This window comes from Zalophus californianus, chromosome 10, assembly GCF_009762305.2.
Source record: "Zalophus californianus isolate mZalCal1 chromosome 10, mZalCal1.pri.v2, whole genome shotgun sequence".
In the NCBI taxonomy this organism is placed as follows: Eukaryota; Metazoa; Chordata; class Mammalia; order Carnivora; family Otariidae; genus Zalophus; species Zalophus californianus.
Window position 1 is genome coordinate 84891335 of NC_045604.1, and position 14910 is coordinate 84906244.

The following is a 14910-nucleotide window of genomic DNA, read 5'->3' on the forward strand; positions in this document are numbered from 1 at the left end:
GCAGCTGGGCCTTAGGCAGAGCTTTAATTAATGCTAGAAGGACACCCACAGCTGCCTTCAGATTCTTCCCGGCAGCTGAGGCGAAGTCTCAGGTGCGGTAGGGGGAATCTGTCCATAGTCACACCCCTACTGAAAACCTCCTGTGTTCCACATGGCCTTCTGGGCAAAGGCCAGAATTCTTAGTGTGAGGAACAAGTCCCCATGTGACAGTGACTTATCCAGGGATTGTGGAACATAGGCAAATTCAAACTGTTAATAAGAAGTCTACCATATTTGATCAGTGTTTATATGGCAGCAAAACCAGGAGGCATGTTTGATGAATGGTAGATGGTGACTATCAGGCAAATTTGCAAGCTGAAGATGAATGCTAAACCACTCAGGACACAAGGAATTTTGAGAAGCAGTGTAGAAGGGAGAGAAGAGAGATGAAGTGGCTGGTAGGGGTGAGGGAGTTGGGCTGTTAAAGGAGGGAAATTATTGATGTTTCAGTTCTGTGTTATGCAATTTTAACCTCCTTCCCTATGCCTCTACTGGATTTGGAGGAAGCCACCTACTTCTTATCAACAGGTTTTGGAATGGATTTATTTTGGGGATGTGTTGAAATACTTAACTTGGCCTCCCCATGGATGAGATCCCAGCTGTGGAGGTTGCCCATGGGAGGCCCCTTACACCTGGTTATGTGTGCATTTTATTCTTGCCGCAACTTAGAATAACACTACAAGGGGAGATACTTCCAGGGTCAATATTGCTCTGTAGGTATCCTACAGCATGAGAGGGGAATGACCTCAAACGTAAGCTTCATAAAGGTAGAACATGTGCTGTTTTATTCATTTGTGTATCCATAGTGCCTCAAATAGTGCCTAGCTTACAGTAGGTGCTGAATAATGGGTGGTCTGCAGTCTCCTGCATGTTACCTCACTTCCCTCTTCTCTCACCCAGCTCTACATACTGTTTTAGCTCCAGTTCCAGCTTCCAGCTCTCAGAATGTGCCCTACTTTATAACTCATTCACTCATACATTCATTCAGAACATATCTTCTGAGTTTCTGTTCTGTGCCAGGCATTGTGCTAGAAGCTGGAGATACTTGGTGAACAAAACATGGAGCTTGCATAGCAGCAGGTAGAGAAAGCATCAACCCAATCATTAGATAAGAAAGGATAAAATTGCAGGCTGTGACAGATGCAGTGAAGGGCAAGTGCAAGGCTGTATGACTAAATTAAAGTAGGAGTCATACCAAAGCGAGTAGGTGATATATGATCTGAGCTCTGGAGGCCCCCTATGCCACGGAAGGAAAAAAAGACTCTAAGTATGGCTGGAGTGGTTGAGAATGGTGTGGGGCATGTTGGATATGAGGTTAGATAGGTCAGCAGGGGACAGACCTGTAGAATCTTGTAAGCCGTATTAAATGTGTTGTTTTGTTTAAAGAAAGAGTGTGAGGGGGAGGGGCAGAAGAGAGAGGGAGAGAGAGACTCTTAAGCAGATTCCACACTCAGTGCAGAGCCCAGAGTGGGGTTCAATCTCACGATCCTGAGATGATGACCTGAGCCAAAATCAAGAGTCAGACGCTTAACTGACTGAGCCACCCAGGCACCCCCATTTAAATGTTTTGGTCTTTATCCTAGAAACAGTGTGGAGCCATTGAAGAATTTTAAGCAAAGTGGAGATGTTTGACATGATCAGGTTTGCTTTATGAAAAGATCCTTCTGGCTGCAAAGCTTTTTTGAGCTCCCTGCCGCCTGTCCCCACCCCACAAACCAGTCTGGGACCATGTAGTTACTTTGTTGGCGATAAGGACAGCCACGGTAGGTGACTGAAATCTCAGCCATGTATTTATTGACTCTTGGTTGCCGTTCATAATGAACTCTCAGCTTCCCTGGGGGTGCCTGAGTAGATTTGCTGAGAAGAGGAAGAAGCGGTGGGGGGACTTCGAGGATGGATATGGGGCTCTGTGTTCTGTTCTCACATCTGTCTCTCTCTATTGATGCTGGCTGCCAGGATGATATATTAGAATTCAATAAGCTTCTCTTGTCTTTTCCTAGAAAGGGAAGGACTGTCAGGGGGAGAATCAGGCCCCTTGCCATCAGTGAAGGGGGAGGCAGTTCAAATGACTCATTCTATTAAGTAGCAGGTGGAACCCACGGTCGGTGTCAGGCCGTTGTGGTGTTATTAATTCCAGTCCTCCTTTGGAATGCTTAACCTTGGTGATTCTGGCAGCAGTGAGACCTGAAAACCCTAAAACCCTGAGTTGAATGAGAGCATCACGGTCTCTCTGCTGTAGGAACCAGGGTGGAAAGCCTTTTTGCTCTCTCTACCTAAGATACTGATTCCAGGAGTAGGAGCAATGTCCCAGGAAAATGAGGGGGATCAGGCAATGCTGTATCCATCGTATCTCCTGCCCAGGAACTGCTCTGATAATGTTCTTTGCTGATGGAGGGCTTACCTGGCACTTGACTCACAAAGTGAGAGAGAGGACATTTGGTTTAACCAGAATTGCTCTTTAGAAGAGGAAACTTTGTTGGGAAAACACACTGGCTCGTGTTCATTGCTCAAGCTCATTCTTGGAAGCACCTGGGTGGATTTCCAGGGTTGCTCTGGGGTGGAGGGGAGTGACAAGAGGGGAAGGCAATAGGTTTCAGGCAAGGTGATGATAGTGATTTAGTGGAAAGCTACTTGCTTTGTGATGTGATCCTTTCCTATGATCCAGCCAGCAAATTTCTGAGAGTTCTCAAAAATCACGAAAGGGTCAGTGGGATTTCATTTGGCATATAAACTGGAGAAGAGACCGAACTCTGCACCTTGGATATTCCAGAGTGAGCCTGGGTGGGCTGGCTTTGGTCTTGTGCTCACTTCTGGACCAATGGTAATGACAGAGAGAATGTGAAGCTCTGCTTGGCTTGGGCCTGTCACAGCTCTATGGCTGGAAAGGGGGATGGAGTCCCACCAGAGCACATAGGCAGAGAGCATGCAAGGCAGGACCTTCACCTATAGGACCCTTCTTGCCGTTTGCCTTCTCTGTGTCTCTTAAGCTTTTGCCTTCTGTTTCTCTCTCTCCCTCCCTCCCCCCCTCCCTCTTTCCTGTTTCTTCATCTACTGCCATCAGTGGTAACCACAGCTACCCATAACTGGGCGCTAATGTATGTCAGGCCCTGTGCTACATAATTGACATCAGTTATCTTATTAATCCTCACAACAACCTTGTGAAGAAGGGATTTACTCCCATTTCATATAAAGAAACTGAAGCACAGAAAGAGTACCCACATGTCCATCCAAAGTCATGTAGCTGGTGCGGGACAGGGAGGTACCAGTAGGATTTTACACCCAGGTTTGTCTGGCCGGTGTTCATGCTTGCAGCCTTGGCTGAGCCTGCCCCTGCTTCTCCTTCCCTCGCCTGGAGAGAGGAACAGATAAAGCTCTTCTGGGAGAGAAGGTCTGGTTAGATCTGGCTGGTTCCACCTAATATAGAGAATCCTGAGCCAGGATACCACCTCAGACCCTTCCTTGGATCTGCAGTGCTGCCTGGAACCGGGACTCTGATCTCTGGTACAGTCTCTTGTGACCTGGGGCAGCTTACATGACCCAAGCCCAGTGACTTGAATGGAAGGAACTGCCTCTGGCCATTTTCTCAGGCTGGTGACAGGAGAGAAGTATCTGGGGAGGCAGATGGTCCTTCAACAGGCTCACAAGTTCCTCAGTCTGGCCAAATCCAAGGATTTGACAACTTGATGTTCTCAGACTAGTGAACTAGCTGGTCTGGTGTCCCCTGTTTTGCAGATGGAGAAACAAAGACCCTAAGAGGGAATTCAATTAGCTAAGACCTCATATAGGAAGTTTGTGACAGGAGATCTCTGGACACAGATTCTAGGGCTCTTTCTGCCACAGAGGCATGGCCCCCAGCCCCAGACTAAGAGAGAGAATTAGAAATGCCATCCTCACACACTTGGCAACAGAAAGTTTCTTAACTTTCTTCTTTTCCACCTGGGCTCACTCTGCCCACCCTCTCAGAGTGTTTTCTGTTCAGAAAAGGAAATCCAGTCTCATTCTGATGTTTTATTAACGCAGACTGCTGGTGTTTCAACAATATTAATTAGGGCTGAATTTTACTATATTCAAACCACAGGGAGCACCATGAAAAGGGAGCCACTGAGCAAACACAAGGATCAAACGAGCACATTAATTAAATATCACCACGTGGGCAACTTGAGGCAGGCCAGCCTGCAGCTCCTCCCTCCCTGATGCAGATGGGGAGCATGGAGGCAGAACACAGGAACTGGGGGTATACATGTGGCCGAGTGGCTTAAGGCATAAGAGTAAGTTTTAATGTGACACCAGCCACCAGTTCTTCTTCACCCAAGGATTTGGTTTCCTTTGTTAAAGGCAGAACATACAGGGAGCAACCCCCCCGACCCGCCCCCTCTAGTCATTGTTTTCCCAATCCCCTTCCCCCACCCCCAAGATATATGACATTGTGGCTATTTTCTCTGATGCATTTATTTTTTTTTTTAATTTTTTTATTGTTATGTTAATCACCATATATTACATCATTAGTTTTTGGTGCAGTGTTCCATGTCTGATGCATTTATTTTACTTAGTGTTCACCTTCTACGCTAACTGTATGCGAGGTGCTGTTCTCAGTGCTTCACCAAAATCAAAGTCATGTGATACAGCAACTCTATGAGGTAGGAACTATTATAGCCCCATTTCAGATGAAGAGGCTGAGGCAGAGAGGTGTGAAGTTATTGCCCAAAGTCTCATGGCTGCTAAGCGGCAGAGCTGATGTGCAAGGCCAGGCTTCCAGGCCAGAGTCTATTTTCTAACCACTGCCCTTGTCTACCTCTGGGTATTGGTAGATGACTGATCCCTTTGTGAGCCCAGGGCCATGAGGCCCAGGTGTGGTCTGTCTCCTCCGCCTCCAGTGGGCCCCTCCTCTCATCAGGCTGGCGGTTAGCCCTCAGCAGGACCAGTATCTGAACTCCAGATTAACTCCTTAACTCCTGTGGTTGAGAGTCAGTCTCTGGCTCTTGACTCCTTGGCTTGGGATCCAGATTCTGCCACTTGCTGGCGGTATGACCTTGGGCAAGTCACTTAACTTCTCTGTGCGGTAGTTTCTTTATAAAATGAGGATACTAATAATAGTAATAAAGAACAAATGAGTTGATATGTGAACATCCCTGAAAGAGTATCTGGCATGTGGAGAGCACTACTAAGGGTTTGATTCACTGTGATTGTCATTTTTATATTATTGTTATATTCTGCTTCCCCAAAAGGCTTCAGATTCTTTCAGTTCCTGATGCTGAGGTGGTTTTCTGTTTTCAGCCCTGATTTCCCCTCAGACCTCAAGCTTGAGCTGTTCCTCCAGCTCCAAACTCTGCCTTTTCAACTCCATCTAATACCATCTTCCCTCATTGTGTCACCACTTCTGGGGAAGCTCCTCACCTGGTCTTCCAGCTCCTGGTGCCAAACCCCTGGCCCCACCCCTCAAAACCGGTCCTGTCAGCTCCAGTTGTTCACAGATGGGTGGGAATCTTCTGTGCTCCTAAAAGGCTCTGTTTTTAGTAACCACAAGAGTGATGATGAGAAAAACAAAGCAAGCCCCATTTCTAGGACCACTGGCAACTGGTCAACTGATGAAGAAATGTAGGATGAGAACTTTTAAATTCCAGGTATTATAGGAGGTAAGACAACCCTGCACTTAAGGACTACAACAAGTTTTTGGGGGGAGAAGGGGAAAATGCCCGGAACATAAAAACTACCATTTTAAAGTGTATAACTCAATGGTGCTAAGTCACAATGTTGTGTTCCAGAACTTTTGTGTCATCCCAAATGGAAACTCCATACCCATTAGCAGTCACTCCTCACTCCCCCTCTCCCTAGCCTCTGGCAACCACTAATCTGCTTCCTGTGTCTATGGAGTTTAAAGATATTCTAATCTACTTACAGAAACAGATGAGGGGTGCTTGGGTGGCTCAGTTGGTTGAGGCTCTTGATTTTGGCTCAGGTTATCGAGCCCCAGGTCAGGCTCTGTGCTCAGAAGGGAGTCTGCTTGGGATTCTCTCTCTCCCTCTGCCCCTCCCCCTGCTCATGCTCTCTCTCTCTCTCTCTTTCTCTCTCTCTCTCAAAATAAATAAAAATGAAAAAAAAATAGCTAACGGAGAGATGAACCACATGACACAGCATTGCTTGGTGGTTGGTTGTGTGGACTCTGGAGCCAAACTGCCTGTAAACACAAAAATCCCAGCTTTGCTGCTCATTGCTGTGGGTGTTGGACAGACTAATCTACTTCTCTGGGCCTTAGTCTCTAGCTACATAAACCATAAAATGGGAGTTGGCAGTAGTCCCTTCCCCACAGACCAGTTATAAGGATGAAGTGTGGGAAGGCAGTAGGGATCTGAGAACAGTGTCTGGCTGTACAATTTACTCTGTGAAGACCTGCCATTGTCATTGTCATGAGTGCGAAGTGCAAAGAACACTTTCTGTCTTGCCTCCTAGGAATGCTTGGCATTCAGTAGGTGCCTAGTAAATATTTGTTGGGTGATTGTATTAAAGTTTAGAAAAGAGGAAGAGTCCTTTGGTGCACACAGACTATTTGGAAATCTTATAGTAACTCAATGTCAATAACAGTCTACAGCTTCTTGGCAAACCTTAATTAGGAACGGCCTGAGCGCTGAATATTATGGGACCCATTACAGGCAAAACTGAAAACCAGGTCTGTCCCCAACATAAATATGGTGATAATTATTATGACAGTAATCAATCAAATACCCATTCTTTGTCAAGCACTTAACATGTGCCTGGCACTGTGCTAAAAGTCTTATGTGCATCGGTGTGTTTAGTTTTATTTAGGATTCAACCTGTGAGACAAAACCTACTAGCACAATATAATAATAGCAATGAAAAGCCCACTTTTTTTTTTTAAACGGGGCAAAATGTCAACAAGTGCAAATGAATCCTGTGATAATTGAGCCCATATGGGAGGTGGGATTACTGAAAAGAGGCAGGTGAGGACAACCGTGGCATTCTGATGGAACATCTGTATCCTTGATCCAGCCAGCCTGTTAATCATCTGGATATTTGCTGCCTGAGCTATCGGTTGCTTTTGGTTTGCATTTTTCTTTTCTCATCCTTCAGAACTCACCTTTGACTTTCCTATAGGACAGATCTTATCACACTTACTACCTCTTGCAGGCATGCGTGGAGGGATGGCAAAGAGAATGTTTGCAGATGCCTCAGCAAACCCATTCCCAGAGAGCAGGGACTCTTGTCTTGTCTCGGTCTCCAGGGCAGTGCTCAAAGCCGGCTAATTGGATCCTGGAAAGGGTTATAGAGGCAGGAGTCAAGGCGCAATGGCCTGAATCAAACCCCAGATTAATTAAAAAGTGTCCAAGTGAATTGAATATTTCATGACCTGAGGGCTGAAGTCAAGGTCTCTTTGGAATAGAAATCAGATGTGAATGTATGGTGGGGGTGGGAAAGAGAAGGGACGCTGTGGGTGGGGGGAAGTTGGTAGGAGAGGGGGAGAGTGGGGGGATGAGAATTAAAATAGTAGTCGCCCCAAATCAAACCAGTTCTTACCTTCTTCACTGGATGTTCTTAGAGGGCAGTGTACTTCTCGGAAGGCTTTCATGGTGTTATTTGAGCTGATCTTTTTTAAAACTCTAGGAGGGTAGATGGAGTGCACTCTGGGTCACACTAACCACCTTGAGGAGCCTGGAGCCCAGAAGGGTCAGCCCCCACCCATACTCTCTCAGGCTGAGGTGCCAGCCCAGGTCTCCAGATCCATGGAAGAATTGGCAGACAGCCTGGAGACAAGGACATTTCCCACCACCTGAGTAATGGGCTCCCAGAATTTCAGGACACATTTCTTCCAGAAACATATTTTTCCTTACTTCATTTCTCTATTAGGGAATTAGTTGAGTAGAAAGAACACGAAACTGAGAAGAATGTGGATTCCCTTGGGAGACCGGGAGACCCTTTTGCCCCTCCAGAGCCTCCCTCCCCCAGTTTCTTCTCAGGCCTCAGCTATATTCTTTCTGTCTCTGAGTCCCTGTTTCCCTGTGTGGGGTCTGACCATCTCTGTGTCCATCTCTCTTTCGGTGCACCTGCGCTGTGTGTCTTTCTTTGCTCACCGTGCTGCCGACCCTCTGCCCCCTACCACCACTTGCTTCTTCTCTCAGTCCCTGACTCTGCCCCATCTGCCCAGTTCACATCGCACTCAGCTCTGCCTCCCCTCTGTCCTCTTGTCTCTGCGAATTTCCTGTGCCTTCCCTTCTCTGTCTGTGCTCCTCCTCCACCTCATCTGCTCAATGCACATTCAAGCATCTTTGCCACTTTCTCTGCCCTCCTTCTTCTCCTCACTCCTGTGTCTGTCCTCTCTCCTTCCTCTCTCTCTCTCTCATCCATTAGGAATATTTTGTTGGTGGCTTTACTCAATTTCAAGCAATAAGCATCTCTAGACCCCCTACACACACACGGCAGCCATTCGTCGGGGGACCCTTGGAGATACAGACCCATCCAGTCTCTGTCTGCAAGTGGCTCTTAGTGAATCAGGTTTCAGCAACTCAATAAAATTTTCCTTTCGTATGTAACCTCAACCTGCACGAGGCTTTGAGTGTGGCCACCTGCAGGGGAATGCGGTGACCACCTCAGTCTGGGTGACTGAGCCACAAAGTGAGAGGCAGGAAGGAGGCTGGTCCCTCGGTGGGCAGAGTGGGCAGAGTGGGCAGGGTGCATGTGACTGTGGGAGGCAGGGTAGGGCCACCAAGGGGGCAGCACCTGCTCTTCGCCCCCTGGGAACGTGGCCCTTAGCTGTTCAGGGGGTCAGGCTTGGCTTTGTCTTCACCTTCAAGGGGACAGTCATCACCTCTCTGTCATCTCCAGGCTCTTTTCAAGGACCGATGTGTTCCATAATCAGTGTGGTCCAGACCCCCTGATTCTACCTAGTGACTTCTCAAATAAACAGCAAGACTGAGGGAGCCTCACGGCTGGAATTCTTTTGCCAGCTCCTTGGTCTGCATGTCAATTTCCCTCCCACACAAATCATTTTCTATACATGCGGCTGGCAGGGAGTATGCCTGGGGAAATTACATGGTTTTGCACCCGAGATTGGTTAGAAGTTGGAGGAGAGACTATCTTATTTCACTTGATAATCTCTTATTTATGGGTTTGTTCTTTTCTAAATATTAATGAGACTTACTATCTCCATCTTGCTGTGACAGCTTTATCAACCCTTTTGTGGCTACATTTCCATCCAGGTAATAGAACTGTAATCAAATTGAATCAGCATAAAAAACAGGAAAATCCAGTGGTTGGGGATGTCTGCAAACCCAGAAGGCTGGGTCTTACAGAAACTTCCTCCTCTGGTGCGTAATGTGTATATTTGCTGGATACCCTGAGATCCAGAGCCCACTGTGTCCAATGCTGACCTGGTGGGAATTTATTTATTTTTTAAAAGAGTTTATTTATTTATTTAATTGACAGAGAGAGAGAGAGAGACAGACAGACAGACAGCGAGAAAAGGAACACAAGCAGGGGGAGTGGGAGAGGGAGAAGCAGGCTTCCCACTGAGCAGGGAGCCCGATATGGGGCTCGATCCCAGGACCCTGGGATCATGACCTGAGCTGAAGGCAGTCGCTTAACCGACTGGAGCCACCCAGGCACCCCCTGGTGGGAATTTATAAAAGCCTTGTGGGCTCTCTGGGTTCAGATTGTCTATGCAGTAGATCCTTCCTTTTGACCTTGTAGGTGCTGTAGGAGAGACACAAGTTTTGGAGTCAGACTCACCTGATTTGTGTCCTGCCTCTATGAATAAATAACTATGAATTTTCTGATTAGTAAAAGAAAAAAGTTCTAAAATAGCTATACTATTCATTAAGCACTTGTGAATGTTTTACATGTAGCATTCCATCTATTTTCACAATCACTATAACATAGATTTATTTTCTTTATGAAGAAACTGAGTCATATACACACACTCACGTGTTCACTTTCGTTCGACAACACATACTTATAAAAAATATTTTATGATTACATTACACAATTGAAGGTTAAAAACTCAAGGTTGGGAAGGCTATATAACATTTATCCTGAGTCAGATCCCTTGAGAGGAAGGTGTCAGGCAGGGCTGCTATGTAGGGCCACTCAATTTGGGCACTGCACAACTCCAGGAAGGACCATTCACTAAGACCAGGGATCAGCAAACTGTGACCCTTGGGACAAATCTAGCCTGACATCTATTTTTGTAAATAAAGCTTTATTGGAACAGAATGACATGTTCATTTATTATATATCATCTATGGCGGTTTTCATGCTATGTTGGTAGGGTTGAGTAGCTGCAACATGGTATAGCCCACAAAGTCTAAAATGTTGGCGATCTGGCTGTTTACAGCAACAGTTTACTGACCCCTCTCCCAGATGACAGTTTGAACACCCCTGTGTTTTTCAACATAGCAACCCTGGAGCCAGGATTTGCCTGTGAGTCTAGTTGAATTCTGATCAAATAGGTTCTTCCTATCATGCAGGGTATGAGAACTTGTGAGATAGGAATCTCTCTTTCACAACTATTTCACTGGGCCCAAAGACTAGGGACAAGGATGGTCATGGAAGCACTGTTTCCCACCAGGAAGATGTAGAAATAATCTGAAAATCCATCTAAAAGGGATATGGCTAAATAAAGGCAGTACATTTACTCAATGACAGATCACACAGACCCATGTGTACTGAAAGATGTCCATAGCAATTCACAGAACCATACATCTATATAATTGTGTAAGTGTTATATATACTGTATTTTGTTACTCTAAAATGCCACTTATTTCAAGATGCACCATAATTTTATGTGCCATTAAGAAGGAAAGAAATTGGCCACCATACAATGCCTTTCATTGTAAGATGCATCCTTATTTCAGAGATTTTTAATTTGACAAAAAAAACCCTGTATCCTAGAATAGATGAAATATGATTTCTCTATGTATTCATGTAAGAATATGTGTATTTATGAAAATGCACAGAAAAAAGTCTGAATCGATACACATGCAAGGATATAGAGATTATCTCCAGGGATGTGAGTGAAATTGAGAGGTGAAGGGGGTGAAAAGGAACTTTCACTTTTTAATTTTTATGCCACTGAATTGTTGAAAAATTTTACAATGAGTGTTCATTACTTGTATAATTTTAAAAAGTATTCTTAAATGAAAAATTATTTAATTAGGTAATACCTATAAAGTGGCACAAAATTAGAGGAGAACTGATTTCATTCTCTTCTCTTCTCTCTGGTCAACCAGCAAGAAATCATGCACTGAAGAGAGACAAAATTTTGGGAAAGTTTTCTGAACAAAAAATGTATTATAAATTTAAAGTGTCATTGCTACTTATAAAAGGTTTCTGTTTGCAGGTAGCTGTTTGGTCTTTTTTTTTTTTTTTTACGATTTTATTTACTTATTTGACAAAGAGCGAACACAAGCAGGCAGAGCAAAAGGCAGAGGGAGAGGGAGAAGCAGGCTCCCCGCTGAGCAGAGAGCCCGACGCAGGGCTTGATCCCAGGACCCTGGGATCATGACCTGAGCCGAAGGCAGATGCTTAACCGACTAAGCCACCCAGGCACCCCTGGTCAATTTTTTAATCTTCCATTTTCTGTTTTTCTGTAAAGACAATTCCTCTGTTAATTGTAGATGATAATGAACTCTACAAATACCACACAATGTGAAGAGGTTTTGGGTTCTCAGCTTCCATGAAGAGCGTATTGATTAGAATTTTTCATGTGCCTTTATTGCACACAGAAAATTTAGGAAACAAGTGACTTACTAGCCATAACCACAGGAAGTACTTTATTAATATCATTTCAAAATGAAAGGAATGTTTGTACACGGTCATTTTTTTTCATATCCATTCTCCATACTGCTGAAGGAGAATGAGGATGGGCCTGTTCAGAATAACAAATAACCCCCAAATCATCTGCAAAGTGGAAATTTAAATTGGAAATTCCCCACATTACAAACAGAGTAGGAACATTTATACAACTCTCACTGTTGTATTTTCCCCATTTTGAAACACAAACTGGCAATTTGTTATGACATAATGTAAATAAAAAGACTTTTATACACAGAAAAGGGGCAGTTATCTGAAAGGAATCGGAGTATAGATTTCCAAGTGGTAAGAGACTTTGGGGGACACTTAGCCCAGCCCACTGCAATCCTGTACCGCAATCTCCATGGCTACGGCTCAGCTTTGGCTTGCACACCTCAGGTACTCCAAAGGACTCTCTGTTCAACCGAACAATGAAAGCATAGTGCAGTAATAACCGTGATAGCAGTAAGCCTTGGGTGTCAGGGGAAAGGGAAAGCTAATATAGTCTGTAGGGTCCGGGAATACTTCCTAGAAATGGCTGACACTGTTGGTTGCTCTATCAGTTAGAATGGCTTTTAGCTGCATGTAATATAATACTTAAATAATAATGGCTAAGTAAGAAAGATAATTAACTGATATAACTAAAAACTTCAGAGAGTAGCAATCACAGAACTACTTTAGTGGTTCAAGGATGTAATTAAGGAGCCAGGTTCTTTTCGTCATTCTACTCCACCTTTATCAGCTTATTAGTTTTTCATATTTAGGCTTATTGCCCCGTGGTTGCAAGATGGCTGCCAAAGCTCTGGGAATCATGTCCTCACATGATCAAGTCTAAAGACATGAATCAGAGAGGTAACCATGGAGGGAGGGAGGGAGAGAGCTCTTTTCATGTCATTATACTTTTATCAAGGAGGACCTAGAAGAAGCCCCTTAGAAGATTTCCCCTTCCATACAAATGTCTGGAAATAGATCACATGGTTCCCCAGCTGTAAGGGAAACTAGAAAGTGAGTATCTTGCTTGTTTAGCCTTTATAATGGAAGATGGACAAAGGTGGAGTGTTGAAAATGACTGTTGGTTAGCTAAGTAAGTGTTTGACATAGTTACAAGCTGTGCCAGGCGCTATTCATTCCTTTCTGGATTTGTTCAGGAATGTGATTTCGGGGGAGGATGGGTCCTCTCCAGTCCCAGGTTGATAATTAGATTAAGAAATTCAATTCCTCCAGGTGTTAGGAATAGGAAGGCAATGGAGTTCTGGCCAACGAGGTGTGAAAAATTCTCTCCCAGAACTCTGAGGAGCTTCTAGGAGACTTAACCCCTCTCTTAGGAAGGAAGGGAAATGCCCTCTTCCCCTCTTTCAGAATTTAGATATTTTTGTTTGATCTTCTGATACTTGGAGTTACTGCAGTCCTATTAAACCATGAAAGGATTAAGTGTGAAGACAAAACCCAACACATCAAAAATGGAAGATTAGAAAGATAAAAGGAGCACATATCCATCTGAACTCTGAAACTTCCTACCTCTAGATTTTTTGTTATGTGTGGTATCTTTGGTTTGCTCAAAAAAGCAGATTCTAAGGCAAAGGCCTAATACACCCCTTGTTGGATGGTGCGATATCAGAGAACATGTGTGGGGGACAGGGAGAAGGAAGAACCAGTATGAGAAAGCATTATCAAGTTGGCTGCTAGGAAGTGTGATTGTCCCAAGAAGCCCTGTAAACTGCATGTCAGGCTAGTGCATCTAGAGGGATGGAGTGGGGGGATGCTTTCTCTACCAACTGTCTTCTTCCATTGATCAAAAGTTCACCTGTGGTGTGTTGATTGCCTCAAACTTCTGAGTTTTGCATGCCAGGGTAACCCACAGCGTCCAGCAGCTTGGCACTAACAGGGAAACCTTGGGGAGATGAAAAATGTGTGGTCCAGGTGCAGGGGTGAGTTGAGGTGCAGTCAGATGGCACCTGATCCTCATGGCATCTCGGGTGGATAGGAGTCAGGTGAAATGGTGTCTAGTGTAGTCCATCCCTTGCATCAACAAGAGCCCCCTGTTGCCCTCCATTTTTGGAAACAAGATGTCCTTACTTCTTCCCGGAGAGAAAATGTACAAGTCTGATTAGTCACAGAGTCCCTTTCAAGCTGGTAGTCAGCTAAGTTCTCTGACAAGTCTCAAGGCAGGAGAATTTGTAAAACTATGATCCCTGCTATTGCACTTGGTCCTGAGCTCATAATTCATATTCCTCTTCTTCACCTGCCACTACCCTGCTAGATTTCTCTGAGCCCTTGCCCTTATTGGATCATGGTTCCTGTAACTGCCAATTTTCTATTCACATGCGGCATGGGAGCACCAAAGGATGCTTCAGTGACTTCTCCCTGCCCCCATTGTGTATTTGCACCCCTGGTGCTTCATGTACTCAGAATCAAGGAAGCTCACTTGCACTTGTCCCTCATTTCTTTGGCTCCTTGCCCACTGGCATGAGGAACTTAATGCCCTGAGAGGATGAGAATGGCACCTAGGAGGTACTGAATTCAATAGGAAATACCCTGTTATTTAAGCCACTTGGAGGTGAATTTTGTTTCTTCCTGGCAGTCTAAAGCATCATTACTAAACATCAGAGGAGGAACGCCTGGGTGGCTCAGTCAGTTAAGCATCTGCCTTTGGCTCAGGTCATGATCCCAGGGTCCTGGGATTGAGCCCCACTTCGGGCTCTCTGTTCAGCGGGGAGCCTGCTTCTCCCTTTCCCTCTGCTGCTCCCCCTAATTGTGCTGTCTCTGCCAAATAAATAAATAAAATCTTTAAAAAAAATAAACAGAGGAAGTGACAACTGAGATTAACATCTGGAAGAATAGGAGAAATTAAAATAGGCGAAGATGTTGGGCATGTATGTTTCAGGCAGATGGAAAAACATATAAAAATCTGTAGGGGAATAAAAATGTGAAGTATTTGCAGTGCTTAAAATGGTTCGGTATGGCCAGACCAGGATTATTAAAAAGTTGCTTGTTCAGGCTTCTCATATAATGTTGGCAACTTGCAAAGGAGAGATTAGTGCCTTTGCAAACCCATCATTAAGAGAAACCTTG